Source organism: Ambystoma mexicanum, chromosome 6p, assembly GCF_040938575.1.
Source record: "Ambystoma mexicanum isolate Mex_15411 chromosome 6p, UKY_AmexF1_1, whole genome shotgun sequence".
Classification (NCBI taxonomy): Eukaryota; Metazoa; Chordata; class Amphibia; order Caudata; family Ambystomatidae; genus Ambystoma; species Ambystoma mexicanum.
Genome location: NC_090935.1, coordinates 1,372,243,011 through 1,372,265,724, shown reverse-complemented (window position 1 = coordinate 1,372,265,724; position 22,714 = coordinate 1,372,243,011).

The window sequence follows — 22,714 nt, the reverse complement described above, 5'->3', positions numbered from 1 at the left end:
CCAGAATCGTCCCCAACAAGATAGGAGAAGACCAACCAAATTCAGAGACTTCGTAATGCAGTAGAGCAAAGTTGTTCCAACAAAAGGAGGTAGATGAAGATGTATCCTGCAAGATCTCGGGGCTCCGAGATCTCACGAGAAAACACACGGAAAGCGCAAAGGAGAAAAAAAGCACCAGACGCATAGCTGCCAGGGGGGGCAGACAGCCGTGCCCCAGCACTCTTCCTGAGGGGAGGCCTGAAGCCTGCATTAAGCAACCAGACATCCTGGTGCCACTCATTCACCATACAGAGCGTAATTCCATGGCTGATAGATTAAGCCTTGTGGGAGCTCTTGTAATCAGTTGATATATTGAGGCAGAGACTAATACTTCAGTGCAGTGAAGCCAACTGCACTGACCCTTCAAGGACTAAACTGTGAGTACAGCAAATTCTCTGCATTATGCAAGGTGGTTAATAATCCACCTTATTTTCATCCTGATGTCCTTTGTTCATTGGGCCACCACAGTCAGGTACAAGAAAGAGCAGACACCTAGCAGACTTGATGAGAGGAAGGAAGTCCAAGTAGGAGAGCAGAACAATAGACGAGACGAGGGAGGGTGAGTGAGAAAATAATGTATTTTTATTTATTTATATTTTATTTATTGTGCATTTGTAAGGCGCTTTGTACATCAAGTAAATTGTGTTTCAAAGATGTTTTGTAGCTTCAAATGAGAGAAAAGGAAGGGCGCAGAGAATATTGTAGGGATACAAGTGACAGAATAGAGCAGTATTGGTGATATGAGAGGAAGGTATGGGCGGCAAAAGTAATACTGAGGTTAGGAGATGAAGAAGAGAAAGGAAGAAAAGAGGGAGGAAAAAGTAGACCAGGAGTAATGGGGTAAGGGGTAGAAGAGGGAAAGAAAATAATTTCTGTTTAAGAGTTAAGATGGAGAAAATCATTATTTATCCAGGACTGGATGGCGGTAAAACAGGAAGAACCATTAGAATGCAGAAATTCAGAAAAGGAAGAGAAAGAGAAGAAAATCTCTGCATGGTCGGCACAGATGTGACAAGAAAGTCTGTACAATTGAATCATATACCCCTCATCTGGACAGACCACTCAGCCAAATCTTTCTCTCTCTGCACACCACCCCTACCTCCCATGGCCTCCTCTGTCCCTCCATCTCAGTTCAAGTGCTGGAGCAATGTCAAGGTATTACCTGACCTGGCTGAAGCCATGCTACGCACCCTCCCTTAATTCCCAGCCACAGATAGATCTGTGCGCATTGAGCTATTTCACTCCTGGCTAATCGAGTGACTCTTTCCTCTCGGTTCCATGTAATAATGTCCCTTCAAAAATGTCTCCTGACAAAAAAGTTGCTGCTTTTTGCCAAGACATTATTACATTGAACATGCGGGGGACACCCCTGCAACCTCCGAATGTCTTTTTTTTTACAAGGGGAGCAGGGGCATCCCCGCAACCCGTCCTCATACATAATGTCACCATATATAATGTTGCCAATGGCTTCTCCCGGCGACATTATGTATGGGGACATTATGTATGGGGACATTGTTACCTGATACCTTCCTCTCACTCCCTCCAGCTTCACTCTGCCCCGCAAAGGACCAATTCCCAAGTGGTTCACCCCCCATCTGAAAGTGTTCAAAACCCAAAATCGCTCCCTTTGGCACAAATGGCGAACCTCCGGATCCCCTTAAAGCAAATCAGTGTTTGCCCACAATCACCATCACTATATGTCAGAGATCCGAAAGGCCAAAAAAGCCTATTACAATAAAAGAATCCTGAGCTGCCGCAGCAGCAAAGACTTCCAAGGATCATCACAGAATTCCTGAACCCTTCCTGACCTCTGGCCTGACCACCTCCTGGCAAATGCTCTGCAACTCTCTGAACAATTCCACAAAACAGCCCTAGATAGGACGGCCACCCTCAATGCCAAACTTTCCAACCTCCCCGCCTGCCCAACACCCGCCCTTCAAAAATCTAGCCTCCTGCCTTCAGAGACCCCTTTGCTGTGCTCTTTCAACCCTATCTCGAACGAAGAGTTTTTCAAACTACTATCCGACAGCTGACCCTCCAGCTCCCCCCTTGACTCTTGTCTCACCTCTCGCCTCAAAGAAATGTTCACCTCCACCTGTGCAGGAGAGATGGCGAGGTCCATACTTAAGGACTCTGACAAATTCCCAGAACCGTTCAAAATCACACAAATCAAACCCCTTGTGACGAAATCATCCCTCGATCCGCTCCAACCAATCAAGTACAGGCCCATCTCCAACACCCGATTCTTGGTGAAGCTCATCAACCGTCCTGCATATCTACAACTCAACTGCTTCATGGAATCCAACAACCTCCTAGACCCCATGCAATCAGGCGTCCGTCCACACCACAGAATAAAAACTACATTGATCTCTATTTAGGATGACCTCAAAGTCTCGGCAGACTCAGAATGTTGCCCAACACTTGTTCTTCTCAACCTCTCGGCAGTGCTTGACACTGTTAACCACACAATCCTCCTCGACAGACTTCACTCTCTCGGAATCCAAGATTCGGCACTCAACTGTATTGCCTCATTGCTTACTAACAAAGAGCAAATCACCTACCCAGTGAGCAATGGAGTACCTCAAGGTACCTGCCTTTCACCAATTCTCTTCAACCTTTACGTGACCCCTCTGCCAGGGATCATCTGCTCTCACAACCACACCTGCTATAACTACACAGATGACACATAAATCATCCTAGGAATTCCCAAATCATCATCAGATCCCCCCCTGACCCAGCAGCATGTCTCACAGACATTGACCTCTGGATGACGAATAACCATCTCCTTCTGAACCCAGGGAAACCAGAGATCATGGTTTATGGCAATGCATCTCTTTTTCTGCAGCCCTCTACCTGGACACCCTCCCTCGGCAATGCCCTCCCTACCTCCACCACCGTCAAAAACCCAGGTTGCACATAGGACTCTGACCTAACCCTGTCTCACCACATCAATGATGTACCCAAATCCTCTCACTTCCACCTTATGCTTCAGAAGCACATCTTCCGTTACATCACCTACACCATTAGAGTGGCTGCAATTATGTCCATTGTCATGTCCAGACTTGCCTATGCAAACTCCCTCTACCTAGGTGCACCGGCCTGTCAACTAATCAAACTCCAAGAGTCCAAAACTCGGCCACCAGATTATTTCCTGCACTTGAAACAAGGGATCACATCTCACCTGCTCTGTGCAGCCTACACTGGCTCCCAATTGGACAAAGGGTCACCTTGAAAATCCTGTGCATTACTCACCGAGCGGTGCACAAGGAAAGCCCCAAATATCTACAAGAAAAGATTATGCCTTACTCCCCCAACCCGCACTCTTAATTCAAGCACGGCCCTCTTCCTAATGGTTCCTGCCTCCAATTCAGCCAGGATTGGAGGGTCCGCATACTCAACCCTGGCTCAGCATTGTGGAATTCAATTCCTCGCCACATCCGACACAGCCAAGACTACATGCCATTCCGGAAAGCACTAAAAAACTAACTGGCTCATTCCCTAAAATCATGTAAGGAACAGTTTGGCCACTGAAACGACCACCAACAGCCAAAAATGTCTTGGCACCGCATCAACACAATGAGGTAGGTAAAACCGGGGCACAGAAACTGGTTCCATTGATCAACTAATTCCAACGCTAAGAACCCGCTGGCACCTGCAGGTTCAGCAACAAATGCCTAGATACTCCCATGCAGCAACATGATGAATGTGCCACCCTAAACCAATCTACATATCTAATGCCCACATTTCCAAACCCGAGGCATAGTAACTCGTACACTATGACTGGGCTTGCTCATTGTCATCCACCAGGCATGACCTACACTCTCAGACCAGGAGATGTTATCTCTATTGATATACAAAATAATACCCTAGACTCCATATCCGAGTCCTAGCAGCACTTATGTTCTTAAGCCATAACTGAGCTTGACCATCATCTTCCTCCTGGTATGCACTATGTTATCAGTCCAGGGGATTTCTACAAATCTAATGCCCGCAACTCCAAACTCGAGACATAGTAGCTCTTTCGCTCTTACGCTATGAATAGGCTTGTTCATTGTCCTCCACCAGGTATGCACTACGTTCTCAGACCAGCAGATGTTATCTCTATCGATCTATAAACTAATACCGAAGACTTCATAGGCAAATCCTGATAGCACTTATGTTCCTACACCGTAACTAAGCTTGATCATTATCCTCTTGCTGGTATACACTACATTATCAGTCCAGGAGATGCCCATCTCTGTTTATCTTACTTATCGGGAACTAATGTGCAAAACTAAAAAGCCAGGGCCTAGTAGCACTTAGGTACAAACAATACGATTGGGCCTGATCTTGTCGTCCAACGGGTATGCAATGTGGCATCTGATCAAATGACGCTTACCATGATCTGCCTGGCAATTAATGCCCTGAACTCCATTACCCATGACCAATTATCACCTATGCTCTGAGGCTTTGTATCGGCTTGATTTATATGGACAACACTATCCTACCATATGACCTCGCTAGCACACTCGCAAGGAACAATGATGCAGCAGTATTCCACAACTTGAACCATATATTATGACAGGACTACCCACCCACTCACCTGCATGCATCTGCATCACACGCTACTTGAAGACACGTTGCACAACACCTCTGTCATTTGAATGCAGCTAAGTCCCATGACAAAAATGTGGTCTAGCTGGACACATAATCAGTCTCCCGGACTTGCATACTCTCCCTATAACCTGACAGCACCCATCCACATGCCAGCTCGACATGAGTCGCTAGCAGGGACTTGGCCACCCATATCCAACCTTTGTTCTGGCTAAAATGCACCCACGCATTCTATACTCCTCTGACACATTTTCCATCCCACAGTCTTTGGTCCCCTGAGGTCGATCACTTACAGTGCTTTGAGACCATACCAATGGGAATAGGCACTATACAAATACCATATTACATTACATGGCTGTAACCCCATTCTTTTAATTAGTTGTTTAAAAGCATTACTTTGTACTGCGGTTTGGAGTGGGAATTCAGTCATTTACTAATTCATCTTTGCAGATCGAGTAGTGCAGCGCTCCATACTAAGCAAAGTGGGGGCCCATGCTCTGTTTATGGAGGGGACATACATGGAAGACAGGGCACTCACACACCACCACCCTACCATGTGTGGACCAACAATGTTCACGAGCAGGCTCATTCTAAGGAGCACATATGAACTGTTGAGAAGAGCGCAACTCCTTCTAGTAATTTTAAGCCATCTCTGCACGAGGCAAGATGGCTTAAGGAACCACTGCATGTGTGTGGGGACAATGACAAGATCCCTGGATCCTCCTGGGTCTCGGTGCCTTTCACTGCCTGTATGCGGTGAGTATATGCTCCTCACTAACTGTGAATGCAAACAGCAGAGATCTGCAATGGCAGTTGGCATTACAAGCATGGCGGCATTGATATAAATTGCGCTTCTTCCTTGATGCAGGAAAACAGGCACAATTTACTGGAATTAAACTGTTATGGGAGCGTCCAGAATGTTTATTTCTGCATACCCGAATGAGAAGTTTGCACACAGAGTGTGAACTCTAAAGCAGGTTTTCCGTGTGGGGTTGCTGCACCGCTCAAGATCTCAACAAAGTTCTTTATCAGAATGGCATGGACCATGATGTGGGGACATTTGATGTCCTCTGGATAGCCGCATCAAGAATGAAGGAGTAGGATTTAAGCTTCCCTTGTTCAGTATCCAGGGAAAGACTAACCTGCTACTGTTCTTTGCCAGGTGAACATGCTCAAGATCACAAGCATGGCACTCTGAAGATGTGCCAAATGATTCAGCAGAACCCTTGGAACATCAATTATCAGTGTAAGATGAAAGAAACTGTCATTTTCAGAATTACAAGTATGTGTTATGCCCTTACCACTAACTAACCAGGGGGCAGCCATAAGCCAGTACTGAATTCTCATTGGATTGCCTTAGAACATTGCTATGGATGCTTCAGCCCGGTCTGTCCTGTCAACAATTAGGGCCTCTTCACGGTGGTAAAGGTAAAACAGGCATAATTTGCAGAATGACACCTTTTTTACTTCCCTCCTCATTAGAAGTTTGGAGGGAAATATCCCTGAGTGTATTTCAATTGGAATACCCCCAGCGGTACTAAATCCGTCAATTTTTACCTTCGCCGCTAAGGGGGAGGTAACAATTGTAACATGGCGTAGAGATATCGCAAGACTTCTGGGTCTCGCGATATCTCGCTTAGAAGCAGAAGTGCGGCTCCCGCGCTTTACGCGCCGGGAGACGGCTGGATGGAAGGCACGGAGCAACATCGGCTCCTGTGTGCTCCTCCATTGGAACTGACCAGAAGTGCAGCAGCAAAGACTAGAGACTCATGTATATGGAGCATAGTTGCAGGGCCTGTTGCCCATCCTGTTGAAGCAGAGTTGCATTGCAGGTAAGAAGCTGATGTTCAAAATTGAATAAAGAAACCTCATCAGCAACCCTGCGGCCTCCTGTGTGTTATTGTCATTATTATACAACATAATTGGCAACGAGGATCACCACTGAAACCCACGCGGCGCCATGCAAGGAGCAACACCACCACCGCCTTTCCTACAAACACCAGGTAGGCCTGCCATTCCTTGGCCACAATGGCATCCCTTATTCACCACATATGTGGAGGCCTTTGGCGGTGCAGGCTACTCGGCAGCGTGACGCAGAGCGATGCTACTGAATGCCCTGCACGTCGAAGGCAAGAGAGTGTTTGAAAGTCTCACCCCGGAACCAGTGGCCGGCGACAATGATGACGTATTTAAAGAAGCAGTTAGAACGATAGTCAAAAGGTTCACCAGCAAGGAGAATACGGTCCTACACAGGATACGGTTTTACAGCCGCAAACAGGAGGTGTCAGAAACTGTAGATGATTATGTGACCAAACTGCGCGAATTGGCGGTGGTGTGCAACTTCTGAAACAACGCAGAAGGACTGATCTGCAACATGCTAGTGGTTCATACCAACAGCAGAATGGTGCAAGACAAGTTCATTCTATAGAAAGAACTGAAGTTGGAAAAAGCTGACGAAATAGCGAGAGCAGTGGAAGAGAATGCAGGTAGGAGGAAAGAATCGGCTAGTGGGCACAGTCCAGTCGAAGTACAAGCGATAGCGTTCTGCCCAAAGAAGGAGAGGCCGGTCTTTGACACGAGAGAAGGGAAGTGGGCAAGGAAAGAACCTTTGAAATGTCACAGGTGCACCAGCATGAAACACTTGGCCTTTGACAAAGAGTGCCCAGCAAGGGACAAAGATTGCTCAGTGTGTAAAAAGATTGGACATTTTTCAATAGTGTGCCGATGGCGCAACAAAAAAGTCACCAGTGTCAACGCTGAACACAATAAGGAGAGGGAATCGTCCTCTGACGAAGAAGGGAGGCCCACTGTTATAATGGTGAACAGTCCACGGGCCAGACGAGAAAAGCCCCACTGTGCCATCAAAATAAACAGACAGGAAACAAGGCTCATAGCCGACTCGGGCTCTGATCTAACTATAATACCCCTGCGCACGTACAAGGAGATGATGGGCTCCGAGACAGTCAAAGTGCTCAGCACACGGCACAAGCCCACAGTGTTTGGTGGCGCATCCATAGACCTGCTAGGCTATATCAAAGGAAAAGTGGAGTTCAAAGGGAGAGAGACCACCACAAAAGTTAACTTCAGTCAAGAAGGCCCAGCAGTATTAGGGTGGGATGACCAGGCAAAACTGGAAATGAAGCTGGACCTCAGCACAGAGGACCAGGTACTGTCAGTCAGTTCCAGAGGAGCGCCGGAAGCGGGAGAAGATTATCCAAAACTATTTTCGGAAGGGCCTGGACACATCAATCGCTTTGTCCATAAAATACTACTCAAAGCCAACGCAGTCCCTGTAAAACACATAGTAAGGCCAGTACCTGAGACTGCAAGAGACACGCTCAGAAGCCAACTGGACAAAATGAAGAAAGAAGGCACCATCGAGGAGATTGAAGCATCAGAGTGGCTGAGCCCAGTTGTGCTCATAAAAAACAAAATTCACAAGAGCTAAGGGTATGCATTGATCTCCGCAGTTTAAACCGGGAATTAATCGCGGACAGATATCCCCTGCCGATCATCAACGAGTTAATCCTCATGATGAAGGAGGCCAGAGTGTTCTCAAAATTGGACATGAGGAATGCGTACCATCAAATACAGTTACATAAGGAATTTAAGCCATTGACCGCATTCATCACTCCGTTTGGCACCTATCAATTTACGAAGATGCCATTTGGCCTATCATCCGCACCCTCAGCATTTCAACACATGATGGACGCCTTACTACAGAATGCCAAGAGCGTGTCCTATTTCCAGGATGACATCCTGGTATATGCTGCAGACGAACAGACACATGATGCCACGTTGAAGACAATCCTTACCAAGCTCCAAGAAGTGGGAGTGAAACTAAGGTACGAGAAATGTGTATTCAAGGCACAAGAAGTCGAGTATTTAGGGTACAAAATATCAGCGCAAGGCATAAGTCCCAAGCAAAACCTGCTGCGGGCAATAATCAAAGCTCCCGAACCTACCAACAAAGACGAGGTGAGGTCATTCCTAGGTCTGGCTGAATACTATGCCAAATTTATCCCCAAATTCTCGAAAACCTCAGTGCCGCTTCGCGAGCTTCTCAAAAGGGTCAGGGTACACGTGGCAAGAAGCCCAGAAGAAAGCGGTGGAAAGCATCAAACGACACATAGTGGAAGTGCGTGCCTTCAACCGTTCAACCCAGACTGGTGTACAGTCATTACCACGGAAGACAGCGCGTATGGACTAGGAGCCGTTCTCACCCAGAAAAAGGGTGACACAGAACATGTGGTTGCATTTGCCTCTAAGGCCCTATCACCAGCCGAACAAAATTATTCCACCGTTGAGAAAGAGATGCTGGCTTGCGCATGGGCTGTGGAACACTTCAGGACATATGTATGAGGGCACAAAGTTCAAGTTAGTCACCGACCACAAGCCCCTCATTCATATGCTCAGCCCTGGAGGCACCAGAGTGTTGACACCCAGATTAGCAAGCATAGCAGCCAAACTGCAAGAATACACTTTCGAGGTACAACACATCTCGGGGTGGAAGAACTCGCAGGCAGACTGCATGTCAGGATTGCCAGAAGGAAAAGACAATGCCACCACCTTCTTGCAAGAAGAATGCATTGTAGCATCCATTACAGATCTCAAGGCCCCAGACTACCTAGAGCTGAGTGAGAGACATTGGATGGAAGAAGACGAGAAAGACCCCACCATGGTGAGAATCAGGGAATGGATCAAAAATGGGTGGCCAGATGAAAGGGCAGTGCCAGAAGGAATGAGACCATATTGGAAAGTGGCAGATGAAATCTCTCTTTTTTTAAAAAACTTTATTTTTGGATTTATGCATAACAACAAACAATCATGCACCAATAGGGTGCATTAATACCTCTTGCACCATTCAACCCGCCCTCTCTCCCCTCCCTCCCCTGTGTCGCTGTTAAGTGCTCTTATTCTATGGCCGTTGGCTCCCCTTTTTGGATAGTTCATAGATAGCAGTGTTGTGGGATAGTTTCTGTTTGCCCAGTATTTCATTTGGTTTGTTCTCCTGAGTCTGAGTCTGTTGCTGCTGTAAGTAGGTACGTGACATATGGTCCCCATATGTATGGTGGGCGTGCATGCAATGGAAGTGTCAGCAGATATTCAGTGTCTATATCTTGGCAGTATAGGATATCTTTTTCCACGCCCCTATAGAAGGGGTTGGGCCTCGGCCCCACGTCATGGCTATTCTCCTGTGTGCCTACACCAGAAGGGCTGTCAGTTTTCTTATTGAGGGGTGTAAGCATTTGGTTAGACTGAGGAGGGCCGTCAGCTCCTCACCTATTATTGCTGCCACTGTTTGTATCACTTGAGACCAGAACTGGGAGACCACGGGGCAGCCACAAGCTAGGTGAAAAAAGTCAGCTGACTGGGCTTTGCATCGCTCACACTGTGCGGAGGAATCTTGCTGATATCTGTGCTTTTTGCCGGGGTGAAGTAGGTTTGGTGTATAAAGTTGAATTGAATTTGCTTGAGGCGTGTGTTTATTGCCACTTTCTGTGTTTGCCTCCGGATGTACGTCCAGTCCTCATCTGGTATCCTTGTTTGAGTGGCTTTTTCCCAGCGTTCCTTCGTTCAGGTGTCTGTGGTTACTGTGTCCGTCAGTAGGGATTTATATATCAGTGAGGTTAGCCTCCCTTCGCCTTGCGCCTGGATCGTGTTGTGTAAGAGATTCCATGTATCTGGTTGTTTGGGAAATGATGGGAACATTGACTGCAGGGTGTACTGTAGCCTGATGTACATGAATGTCAAGTGACGAGTCGCCGCATCTCTCCCTGGCCAGCTGGGGGGTTATGAACATGCCTTTTGGGAATAGATCGCCAAGTGACTGAACATTGACTTTACGGAGCCACTGGTGGAACGTCTTCTCGGCTGTCAGGGGGACGCCTGGGATGTATTTAATCGGAAGCAGGGGAGAGAATCTGACTTGTACTTTATATTTTCGTGCTAGTTTTTTCCAGATTGCATAGGTTGAGAGGACAGTATTCATTGTATCTTGGGGCACTGGCAAGTGACTGATAACAACTGCCCTCAGTAGGTTGGGTGAAGCTAGGGCTCTTTCAATCTGTACGTGGGGACGGATAAAGTGTGTATTATACCAGTGGCTCAAGAATTGTGCCAGGGCTGCCCAGAAGTATCTTTCCATGTCGGAGAGTGCGAGACCGCCTTGGGATGTTGGTAATATTAGGGTCGTGTAGACTACTCTTGCCGGTTTTCCTGCCCTTAGTAGCTCTAGGTTAAGGCTCTTAACTCTCTTAAAAAAGGTTTGCGGAAGAAGTAATGCCTGGTATGTTCATGAATAGGTAGAGAAGCTTGGGGAGAATCATCATTTTGATTAGGGAGACTCCACCCCAGAGTGTTAGTGGGAGTGATTTCCATCTCTGTATGCATTCTTGGAGTGTTTTGAGTGTCGGTTCATAGTTGTCGTCGTAAATATCTTTGTGATTGAGGGACATATAGATGTCTAGGTACCGGACCTGGGAGTCTTCCCATTTAAACCTGTGGTCGTCATCAAATGTAGTGGTTTGTTGTGTTAGGGGGAAAATCACTGATTTGGAGTGGTTGGTTTTGAGGCCTGAGACATTACTGAATTTCATCACTTCGCGCATTATTGGGTTGAGGTTGACTTCAGGGTCCCGCACGAATAGAACTACATCATCCGCATATAGTGAGACGACTAGTTTGTGGGGTCCAAAGGTTAGGCCTCTGTGTAGTTGTTGGGTGCGCAGTTGCGAGGCTACGGGTTCCATTATTAAGGCGAAAATAAGTGCTGATAGGAGGCAGCCTTGTCTGGTACCGCGTTCTAGTTTTATGCTGGCTGACTTCGTGTTGCCCAGAGTGACGAAGGAGCGGGGGTCAGAATAAAGTAGTGAGACTAGCTTGAATCGAATGCTTTTTCGGCATCGAGAAGGACTGCTATTGCTTGTTGTGATGGATCTAGTGCTTCTATGACACCGAACAGCCTTCTGATACCGTATGTTGTGCTGCGACCTGGGATGAACCCCGCCTGGTCACCCAGCACCAGTGCAGGCATGAGGGGAAATACTCGTTTTGACAGAATTTTGGCCAGTATTTTATTGTCTAAGTTAATTGGGGAAATTGGCCTATAGGAGGCGCATTCGTCTGGGGGTTTACCTGTTTTGTGCAATAGGATGACATTGGCTTTGCGCATCGTTGGTGGGAGTGTACCGTGTTCTAAGGCTTATTCATATACCTGTAGCAGGAGCGGGGCTATAGTAGTTGCAAAGGCTTTGTATAATTCACCTGTAAGGCCATCTGGACCTGGGGCTTTGGTATTTGGAAGGTCTTTTATGGCTGAGGTAATCTCTTCTGCCAATAAGGGTGCGTTTAGTGGTTCTCTGAGTTTGCTGATCACCCAATAAAGTTTGGTGTTGTTTAAGTAGTTCTGTAGTGCCTCGGGGTGTGGGTTGTGCTTTGAGCTATATAGAGTCTGATAGAATGTATGGAACTCCTTCACAATGTTTTCCTCAGTGTACACAAGGGTTCCTTGTGAATCATGGATACGTTCTGCTCGAGTGGGCACTCTGTCAAGCGTTATTAGGCATACTAGTCGGGCCCTGGGTTTTTGGCCTTCACCATATTGCCGGACTTGGTGCTTACGGCTAAGGAACTTTAGTTCACGGGTGGCTATTTCATTGAATTTTTGTAGCTCTACTTTTATATCACCTTGGTGTTGTGGTTCATTGGTTGTGGTGCTTTTGCGTTCGAGCTCCTTTAGTCGCTTTTCACTGGTTGCTAGTTCACGCCTAATCAGCCTCAGTATGCCGTTCTCTTTCGCCATACATACGCCTTGTACGTAGCATTTCAATGTCTCCCACAGTGTGCCCGCGGAGTCGACAGAGTTTTGGTTTACCTCTAGGAAGGTTGTGATTTCTTGCTTGAGTTCCGTTGCGAACACTCTGTCTGACAGTGACCCTGGTTTAAATCTCCAGTGAAGTGTGGCTGGCTTGGTGTTGGGTAGAGTGGATTCCAGAGATACCATTGAGTGGTCGGAAAGGGTTCTGGGGAGGATGTGACTGGCTCCCCATTGGAAAGGACTCTTTGCTGATACCATAAGGTAGTCGATGCGCACGTCGGTGTTGTGAACAGCGGAATGAAACGTGACGTCTCTCGTGTCATGGTTGGCTTGTCTCCAGGCGTCAATCAGGTTGAAAGCTTGGCAGATTTCTTTAATTTGTAGACTAGCTTTGGAGGGAAGGGCAGTTGTGGCCTGTGACCTGTCGATGTGGGGGTTCAGTGTTGTGTTGAAGTCAGCTCCCCATATGATTGTGCCAGGGTTATTCGTTCCCAAGTGTGACATGACCCAACTAAAGTTATTTGCGCTGTCTACGTTGGGGGCATAGGAGTTCACTAAGATTATCTTGGTCCCTGCTAGGATCCCTCTCACCAGTACGGACCTTCCGTCAGAGTCCTTCTTAGATTCAATTAGGCTGAAGCCTGTTTTTCTATCGACCGGGATGGCTACCCCTCTCGCGTATGATGAATATGATGAAAAGTACCTGTGGCAGCCCCATGATATGGCTCATTGGCGTTCCGAGTCGGGGAGGAGATGGGTCTCCTGCAACATGACTGTCAATTTTGTGTCTCTTAAAATATTGTAAGATCTTTCTGGTCTTTGCCGGTTTGTTGCCTCCTCGGATGTTCCAGATAGCTATTTTAAACAGTACTGTTGGGCAGGTGGTAGTCGATGGAGTGCGGCCATACGGTCGGTTGTAGAGAGCTCTGGGTTTCTCTTGGTTTGTGGGGCGGGTGGCGGGGGTAGGCGCCTGGTATCGGGCCGTGGTAGAGGACAGGCAGGCTGCAGGTGGCGATTTCTCAGAATTGTTTTCCCTCCCTCGTGCGGGCAACTCCCAACTGGCCCACGTTGATCCCTCCCTTCTAAACAAACACAGAGACATCAACGGTGTTGTGCTTGTCTGCTCCATTGGTCGGGAGGCGTTCTGCTACAGTGTAGGTCCGTCCTCGACCTTCTTTTTCTTGTTAGTAACACTGTGTTAACTTTCCTGTGCAAGGGGCCCTAGGGGCTTCCCGAGTTGCACGGCCTTGGAGTGTTTAACTCCTGTGTCGTTTCTTCGGAACAAATGGTGGCTTTTTGTATCTCAATATTGGTGCCACTGACTTTGTGTTTGGTTATGTTGGATTTCTGTTATTTCTTTCTCTTTGTGTCCGTGCCTGGTTGGTGTTTAACCCAGAACACCCTGCTCGATCTAGGAAGTTGTTTGCTTCTTCTGGTGTCTGGAAAAAATGGACCTTTCCCTCATGTTGGATTCTGAGGCGTGCTGGGAATAGCATTGAGTACGTAATTTGGTTGTCTTTGAGTCTCTGCCTGGTGGAGGTAAATGATCTTCTTTGGGATTGGACTGTTGGGGAGAAGTCTGGATAAAAGTGGATTCTGTCCCCGTCATGATGGATCTCCCCTTTCTCCCTGGCCAATTGGAGGATGGTGTTCTGATCTTTGTAATTTAGTAATTTGGCAATCATTGGCCTGGCAGGGCCAATAGGTTTGGATGAAGGGATCCTGTGTGCTCTCTCCACAACGATCAGGTTGGAGAGGGCTTCACGGCTGAAGAGGGTGGTGCATAGTGTTTCGACGAAGTCCTGCATCTTCGCTCCAGATTGGTGTTCTCTCACCCGATGATTCGGATATTGTTCCTTCGGGAGCAACTTTCTAAATCTTTGCATCTGGCGGTGGTCGCTTTCATTTGGGATTCGAGCTGGGTGACTCTTACTCCCAAGGTTGCTGCTCCATCGTCTAGATTGGACACACGTTGTTCGACGTCATTGAGGTGCTCAGTATGTGTGTCCATTCGGTGTTGGAGGAGGTCCACTTTCGATGCAAGGCCATCCATTTTGTAATTTAGACTCCCTATGCCCGTCTTCAAGTCTAGTAGTAGCCCCTTGATGTCTGTGGAGGAGGTTCCTTCCTCCATTTGGAATCCGCTGCCACTCGGGGTCTCAGGCTCCTCTTGTATTCCAGGGGTTTAGGGACTGTTCGGGTTTCAAAGTTTATTTTTTTTGTGACTTATCCGTCTTCCCCATTGACCCTGAGCTGTTGGGGATTGGTTCGTATTGGTCTTGACACTTGTATGTGGTTTCAAGGCGTAGGTTGTCCCCTTTCAATGAGTTATGACGTGCGTTTTGCAGCGGGGGTTAAGGGTAGCAGAGTGCTCCGATGGGTCTGTGGAGCACGGACGCAGCGCTTCAATTTCCAGTTGCTCATTTTTAATAGTCTCAGCGGGGCTCGGAGGTCCAGTATTGGGTGAATAAGGAGCTTTGTTGCCTACACGGTTAGGTTATACATGCAGTCTATTCCTCAGGGTGTTGTGGGGGTGTGGTAGTTCATTTCCCCTGTTGCTTTTGCTGGAAAAGGAGGTTTTGGTGCGCAGTATCCTAAGCCACGTAGTGAGAACCAGTGGGGGCCGCGCTGGTTCAGCGGGGTTAGCTGCTTGAAAGTAAAGGTGGCCTGAGTATGCAGCGGGGGGGACTCGGGCAGGACTTTGAATGTTTAACTCAGCGGTTCTCCCCATCTGCTCCGTACCTGAGCTGGTCCTGCGAGGGGACGTTCTCACCCGGGCGGGGAGGAAGGAGGGACCGCCGCTCGCAGCTTCCCCACTGGTGTCCACGCTCCGGTCCCTCTGTCCCACGCCGCACGCCCAGTCGTGAGGGAGGAGTGGGAGCTGCGAGAGCAGCGTGGACCCACACCCCGCCCAGCACTCCTTTCGTGCAGGCGAGCAGGCAGCGGTCCAGTCCGCCCGAAGAGCACCACCCAAGCCACGGCCGCAGACCCTCCTCTCGGGGTTGGGCTGCAAGTGCTGTGAAGGAGTTGCAGAGTTGCTGGTGTGGGGGGGAAGAGGGGACGCGTCCTCAGTTTTCACCCGCGGCTCGTGGGGGTTGAGTGTGGCTTTGTCTCTGGAGGATGTGAAGGGGGCGGACAGCCTCCTCTCGTCTGCACCCTGCGCCCCAGCTTCTAGTGGGCCTACTTGCTTTTTTACAGGCGCTGGTTTGAGGAGTAGCGTTTTAGGTCGGAGATTGTCCATTTTGGCTCCAATTTTCGCAACGCCGCAGAGCAGTGTCTGGCAAGCAGGGGTGTTCTTCTGTCAGGGCACAGATGGTCCAAATTTAAGAGGATTGGGCAGGATTAATCACGGGCCGTGCGGGAGCTCACTAGAAAGCGGCCATCATGGTTGGCCCTCTAGCGCCCTCTCGCAGATGAAATCTCTGAGACTGACAAAATAATCATGAAAGCCGACCAAGAGATCCTGCCCACAGACATGAGGAAAACCATCCTGTGCAGAGCCCATGCTGGCCATTTAGGAAACACCATGACACGGCACAGAGTGAGGGAAGCCTACTGGTGGCCTTCCATGGATCAGGAGATTCGTACAATGATCGAGAGATGCCATGAGTGTCTCAACAGTGACAAACGCTTGAAGATCAGACAAGCACCCTTGATTCCTACGGAAATCCCCGAAGCAGTGTGGTCAAAAATAGGCCTGGACTTTATAGGACCACTGGAAGCAATGGCGACCGAACATCGCTATGGCGTAGTGCTAGTGGATTACCTATCGAAGTGGGTCGAAACCGAGTTCGTCCCCAACATCACGACTGCCACCATGATAGAAGTCCTCACTGCCATCTTCCAGAGAGAAGGGCTCCACAGCGAGTTGGTGACAGACAATGGAGTACAGTTAATTTCCAGAGACATGGAACTGTTCCTGAAGAAACACAACATTTACCAGAATAAAGCAGCGCTATATCTTCCCCAAGCCAATGGGCCCATGGAGAGGGCCAACAGGTTTATCAAATGAGCCATCCAGTTAGCCACTGCCTCGGGAATGGAACCCCTCAAGACGACCAAAGAGGCCATGGCAGCTCAGAGACTGATTCCCAACGGCATCACCCAAATCTCCCCTTTTCGCATGTTGAGAGTGAGGAGAGCGGCCTCCACACTAGTACCACCATGGTTGGCCAGAGTAAGAGAAGACGAGGAAGTAGAGATGTTGGAAGTAGTGTGGAGAATAGAGAACAGCAAAGCATGCATGAAAAGGTGAGTGACAGAAGAAGAAGGACAAAACAAGGGTGGGATGTAAAAGAAGGGGATTGGATCAAAATAAGTTTACCAACCAAAGATCAAATGACTGGCTCAAGGTTCAGCAGACCCGATAAAGTAATTCACAGAGGAACCAACCACGTCCGCACAGAGGACGGGCGCACATAGAACATGGAGAGAGTAGCCATGTTTGAAAAGAGGCAAGAGAGAGAAAAGACCCATGAAAGACCCGGAAAGCGTGGAGGTACCAGACAAAGAAGCAGAGAAGGAACGAGAGCCGGAGACACGCAGAAGAGAAGTTGAAGAAGAAGAAATTGAAGTGGATGCACCCATGGTGGAGCAAGAAGATGATCACAAGCAGGATGCCAATGGCGAGAGAGGTGACCGGCTGAGAAGGGAACACAGAAGACCGGTGAGATACAATGACTGCAGTAACCTGTTTTGCAATATCAAAGGGAGGTGTTTAGAGATATCACGAGACTTCCGGGTCTCGCAAGATCTCGCTTAGGAAGCGGAAGTGCGGCTCCTGGGCATTGCGCATCGGGAGACGGCTGGAGGGAAGGCACGGAGCAACATCGTCTTCCATGTGCTCCTCCATTGGAACGGACCAGAAGTACAGCAGCAAAGACTAGAGACTCATGTATATGGAGCATAGTTGCAGGGCCTGTTGCCCATCCTGTTGAAGCAGAGTTGCATTGCAGGTAAGAAGCTGATGTTCAAGATTGAATAAAGAAACCTCATCAGCAACCCTGCGGCCTCCTGTGTGTTATTGTCATTATTATACAACCCATGGCCTCAGAAGTCTTTTGAAATTGATTGCACTCTACCGAAGGAAGCCCAAGTGTTTCCCATAAAGATCAAGGATAAACGGTATTGATGTGGACAGTGTCATGCTTCTACGGTATTGTGGCCCTTTACGCCCCTGATACGCTTTTAGGAAGCAATGCAGAGTGACAGTTTAGTGTTTGCCTTACTTGGTATCACTGTGTACCGCGCATCCTGTTCCAGGAAGTTATCAACGGGGATCGACACCAGCTCTTCGCGTTTCAAAGCTTCCCGTTTGCAGGTATGCTTCGTAGTCTTGCTCTCTTCTCTTCTATTTCCGAACTTCTTCTCTGCTCTGATCCTGCTCCACTCCTCAAAATTCCTCCTTTCTGCTGTTTTCAATTTCTCATGACTACAGATCCTTTTCCTTGTAGATTCCGGCCCCCACAGTCCTGACCATAGTCCTGACAGAGAGTGTAAGGGAGTTAAAAGGCAGGCATCTTTAATGCCCAACCTCTCACCACCTTAACATGTGCAATGCATAAAAGGTTCAGAATTGACCGTTTTGGGTATTTAAAAAAATGGACTGTAGTGATATGGACCAAGAAAAAGATTAAAGAACATACCATGTGGTATTGCTGCAGTACTGTGCCAGTGGTAAGTCAGAATTGGGTGGATGTTCAGCAATACCACCTGTGGTAGTGATAATTACTTATTGAAGTGTTCTTGGGAATATATCCGCCCAACTCATAATGAGGCTTTTAATGTTTGCAAATGGTGGGTGCGTGTGGGTGCAGGCAGTATGCATTTTTTACTACAAGACTCATGCACATCTGGATACATTAACTGTGCTTTAATTGCACAACTAACCTCAAGAACGCAATTAAGCCTGCCTGCTCTCGTTTTCATTGCATCATTCATCCATATGGCTCTGGATTTATGTAGGCGCAGTCTGCTGTCTTTTTTTTTTTTTTTTTTTTTAAGCAAAGGGGCCATATAAAAGCCAAACCAATGAAGTCGCCAATGAAGTTTCACAATGGATTATTAAGAAGATAACATTGAATAACTACAATGCATTTAATGAAAATGTCCATAGGTTTTAAAGACACATTTTTATAAAGATCAGCTATGCCTAGCTCACAACAGAGTGCACGGTGTGTAAATATTCCTAATTATACCCACACCTACGGTGGGCGAAAGGACTTGCCGTGCCTTAATACATATCAAAGGCGTGGTGATGATGTATTTTCACAACATCCTGTCTCTTTGTACTAGATGATTTAACGAAACAAGGCTGATGTTTCCCAAAAACATACTATGTACACTTTGTTCTGCTTTAATCGGATCACAGGAAGTGACTCACTCGCCCACTTTCGGTCTCAAACTAAAAAGGGTCTCTCCTGCACTCACCTCATTCCTTCACGGGGCACGCACTCAAATCCTTGATCCCAACGATGTTCACAGGAAAGGCACCAAAAACCAGGCACGGACAGGCCCATAGGCAAAGAGGGCAATGCCTGAAGGGTCAGCAAAACATTTACATGTGGGCACGTTTTTTTGGGGCCATATTCGGGCCGATTTTGGGGCCAAATTGGACCAGTTTGATTTACTGATCAAATCAAATGTACTTAAAATACACTATTTTCATCACATTTTACGAGAAATGTCCACTTAGGTATTACTCAAACAGTTTGCCAAGAAAGGAACAAATTACTCTTTGCGATTGTGGGCCACTTTGTTTTTGGTGCCCGAATCTACTTTCTGTCAACGTTTGACTTTGCATGTAAACTTTTTCCACAATTGGAACAATTTAAGTTTGTGGGGCAGAGGAGAAGAATACAAGGCCAAGCCCCCCCCAGGAGCTTTTCTTCGCTACCCTCTGTGATTTACGTATAGCGCACAAGGCCATCACTTTTCTCTATATGGCAAGATATTAAGGCCACCAGTAATGACATACTCCATGAGTCATTTCCTGACCTTTAAACATAATGTTCTCTGACACTTATTAATGCAAACATTTATTTCTTCGCTCATTTTGTTTCTTTTAAAGGAGCCCTGAGCGGCTTGCAGCAACACAGGCAACACCTGCCCAAAACATAGCGTGAAACAGCTCTGCTTGACTTGAAAATCCAAATGGATAATATCCGTGACTCAGGCAATCTAGCCATCCTCCTCCTACTCGATCTCTTGGCTGCGTTTGATCTAGTTGACCATGATATCCTCTGCCAACATCTTAGTCAACACTTCCACTTCTCACCGGAAGCTACCTCATGGATCAATTAATTCCCCAGTGGTCGCACCACTAGAGTATTTATTGGCAAAGCAGCAGCCAACCCCACCCCTGCTCTACTAGTTGCCCTGCAAGGCTCCTGCCTATCACCCTCACTTTACAATACATACCCTAAGCCTTTCGCTTAGGATAATTTGCACCAACTTTCCGGATGACGCCCAAATACTCATCCGTATCACTGTTGACTATGCCCGGGACACTGCTGCAATCAACATAGTGTAAATAACCATCCAAAACTGGATGGTCACCCATAACCTATTCTTAAATGATGTTATCTTTACCTGTGTGTCGGAAGCGGCCTCTGTGTTGATGGTGAATCGAGGTGCGGCTTGACACGGATTCAGACGGATACGGACGTACGCCGTGTGCAGAGGTCCTTTCCTCTGATTCCTTAAGGATCGAGACGAGAGATGCGCAACGCAACGTGACGCGAGGAGAGCGAGGGGAGCAGGCTCGCGAGCGGCGAACGGTGCACGGCGGCTTTCTGGCACCCTGCTTACCCCAGCCTGCTCGGCCCATTTTGCTTATCGTCCTGTAGAGCTGTCTTGGAGAAGTTTTGCCCCTGTGTGCTCGCTTGGGAGGTATCCATTAAAGAGGAGCCTGTAGCTTCTCTGGCGTGAGGCATTGGGGTAAGCCTGATACCTGACACCTGGATACGGTAGCAAGGGGCGAGCGGGGAGCGGGAGAGGTAGCCAGCACTCTAGATGTGATATACTAGCTATATCACATCTATATATATTACATATATCACATATATCACACAGCCAGCATTGAGTAAAGTAGGCTTCTGAAATAGCTGGTTGTGTGAGTTGGCGGAGGCCTCATACAACGCAGTGCCTGTATGCAGGAGGGGGGTGTAACCATTACCCACTTTACCCATTATACATAGTGCTCTCAGTTCTTGGTCTCTTAGTTGCGAGCTAGAAGGTGAGACAAGTTGAGATCTTCTGAATGAGCTAAGGGGAGTAGGCCTACACCTTGTTGGTACACAGAAACTGACTGGGAGGTTCAGATTATATGCACCCCTCTAATGTACCATAAAGATATTTAACCTCTAAGGTGACTGCCTATCCCTAGCTTTAATCCTGCACAGCTTGGTGCGTTCACATATACCATTGTTCTTGGGCTAATTCCTGTGGAGAACTGGACTCAGTGGGTATGCCCTGGAGACTGCAGGCTTTTTGCCTTTGATCCAGGGCATTCAAACTTAGGCACCGTGTGTTTAAGGCCAGAGCTGCTGGGCGAGAGGACTCATTTAGGTGGCTCTGGAGGAAGGTTGGGACATTACCTGCTTTCCCTTTGCGGGATCTACTGGTATAATTATTTTTCCCTGTGGATCACAGCAACCATTATTACATCCTATACTGCAGCCCCATTTTATCTGGACAAGTGAACATTTGGTGGACAGTGAGCTGCATCGGAGATATGCAGTGGGGAAAAAGGTCTGCCCATTCGATCTATAATTTGCGGAAAATGAAGTCGCAACCTACAAAGGATGGCAAGGAGACCAATATGAAGGGCAATAAATCTAAGAAGAATGCAAAATATTCTAAACCGGTGGAGCAAAGTGCCATCACTGCGTTTTTTCCCGTGAATCCTCCTCCTCCTGAAATAAATTCCACCATTATAGAGGAAATTGCAGTCCCTGATCTTAGTGGCTGCATTTCTCTAAACACTACCAACCTTGGTGATATTGACAATAATTCCCTCTTAGATCTTTGCTTAAACATACAGAGAGGAATGTTGTCACAAACTCCTCAGATGTTAACCAGTGGCAGAATGCCTCTGAATGTAAATAGCACAAGCACCTCCCTTGATTCACACAAATCTGGTGGAAGTGGCGGTCGCCTGTCTGCTTCCCCTAATCTGGCAATGGCATCGATGGAGGATGTGCCGGATAAAGAGGTTGAGGATAACAATTGTCTGCATTCGAGCTCTACAGAGATAGCTGAACTCCAATCATCGGTTGCTGCTCTGCAATTTGCGTTTAAGATCCTACTGCAAATGTCAGGGCGTATTTTGACAAATACCAATACCCTTACCAGGGCATTAGATCTGCAGGATCTCCCTTGTGAAGAAGCGGAAGTGAACCTATCTGCCGCCGTGCACTTAGCTGAGGGGATTGAAGATCGGGAAAACATGGTAGAGGTGGTAGATGAGCTTTCTGAATCTATCAGGAGCATTGTAGTGGAGGATGTACTACCGGACCTGGTAGATGACCATGAGCCAGTACAAAGCCCTTTTGCACCCCCCTCTCGGAAACAACGTAGATTGACAAAAAAGGCACTTAAAAATAAGAAATCCACAATGAGTGCGCCACTCCCGACTGTTGGACCTCGGCCTGTCCCAGAAACACGCTCGAAAAAAGCCAGGAAAAGACTTGCGGGAGTGGCTGCATGGGCAATAACGACCAAAGGTCCTCTTACAGACTGGCTTGTGCCGGAAGAGAAGTCTCTCTGTCCGGACTCAGACGAAGCCTCCCTGGCAGAACTGGAACAGGGCTTTGTATCTAGTCTGTCAATATGCCCTGAACAACCTCCCGAGTCAGCTGTGGCGGGAGAATCGTCTTTGCCTGTATTGTCTGACCAGAAGAGCATAGCCAAGAATACTAACGAGAACCGCATCTGTTTCATTAAGAACCTTTACATCAGTGGTAAAAACCCCTGGTTGGCGCGTTCCGAGTTATTAGTTAGACTCTATTATATCCCCCAACTCCGTGTTTTAAAATCGGATTATTTCCTGTTTGTCGAGCCTCTGAAGGGCCCTAACCCTCACGTTTCGGCCTTACAGTGTACTTTTTTGTCTACTGCGCAACTGATCAGGAAATTTAAAGAGGAACAGCGGGCAGTTGACATTGACATGGATGTGGACCCTGACGAGATGGATCTTTGCCCAGAATCTGAGGACACTGTCTCTCCTTCCATGACTGTGAACGATCTTAAATCTGCGGCAGG